Below are 1141 nucleotides of genomic sequence, written 5' to 3'. Positions count from 1 at the left end.
GTGCCCTCAGTGGATGTTAGCCATGTCGCCGAGGAAGGGGGTCTTCAATGCAGCTGGTGCAGAGCTGGTCCATCCAGAGTGGGGCCTCATGCTGCAGGGGTGTGTGGCGCGGGTAGAAGGTGAAGTCCACGCGGTAGTTGAGTAGGCAGCTGAGGGAGGCCATGTAGAGGTCAGAGAAGCACACGAGGTGCCTCGAGAAGCAGGTGGGGTTGTGGAAAGTGCGGAGGATGCTGCCAAACTGTGCGTTGAACAGGGCCTTGGTGATGCACCTCAGCTCCTGCCGCTCTTTCATCCAGGCAGCTAGCACCTGCCTTGACTCCGCGTCCTGGTAGGTCTGCATGCGCTCCAGCCGCCCTGTGAGTGCCTGCTGCCACGTCAGCGAGTGCATGTACTGCTCCGTGTTGATGACGCGGATCTCACGCTCCAGCTCGGGGATGATGGTGCCTGTGCGCCAGCCATGCCACAGCATGAGATCCACCAGGTCACTATAGAGGTGGTCCCCGAAGTAGATCACGTGGGGGCCATGCCATTCCTTCAAGCGTAGGAAGTCAAACAGGTTTCCCTGCTGATAGATCTTGCCCTTTTCCAGGTGGGTGATCCAGTCCCACTGAAGCAAGCCCTTCTCGTTGTTTTCTGAAAGGCTTGTGCAGGTCAGTGAAGAAGCTGGTCTTGTCCACTTGGATGATGACCACATCTTGCATGTGGCATGACCACGAATGTGGAAAAGGCCTGTCAGCTCATAAACAGGCAGGACCAGACTCACTTCTCCCACCATTATGAGAACTTCTAGGCCCCCTGCCCAGGGGCTCTGCCTACCACACAGTTGAGCAGAAGTTTGGGCCCACACCTCATTTCTGTTCTTCCTATTTCTGGCTGCCTCAGCCTTCTCTCATTTTTTACCTTTCAACCTTGTTCTAGATGGCCACAGTCAGTCACCATATGTGGGCTCAGGGACACCAGGATGTGTCTCAACCTGGAGAAATGGGGGGCAGTGTCTAGGAATTAGAAGTAGGGGAGCTACTGGTTTGGGACAAACTGAAACCTCTTCTTCAACTTCAAAACAAAACAAACAAAAACAACACACAAAAAAAACTTCGAAAGACAAGCTGACCTGACAAGTACTGTGTGTGCACATGTCTGT

At 54.0% G+C, this 1141-nt stretch overlaps 1 pseudogene; it reads right to left on the bottom strand.

Annotated features, from left to right (window-relative positions):
- Nucleotides 1-6: 6 nt before the first annotated feature.
- Nucleotides 7-701, bottom strand: LOC116548583 (annotated as a pseudogene).
- Between the last annotated feature and the right edge of the window lie 440 nt (nucleotides 702-1141).

Source organism: Sapajus apella, unplaced genomic scaffold (genome assembly GCF_009761245.1).
Source record: "Sapajus apella isolate SASKATOON/1434 unplaced genomic scaffold, GSC_monkey_1.0 scaffold16128, whole genome shotgun sequence".
In the NCBI taxonomy this organism is placed as follows: Eukaryota; Metazoa; Chordata; class Mammalia; order Primates; family Cebidae; genus Sapajus; species Sapajus apella.
This window is presented reverse-complemented; position numbering and strand designations above follow the sequence as displayed.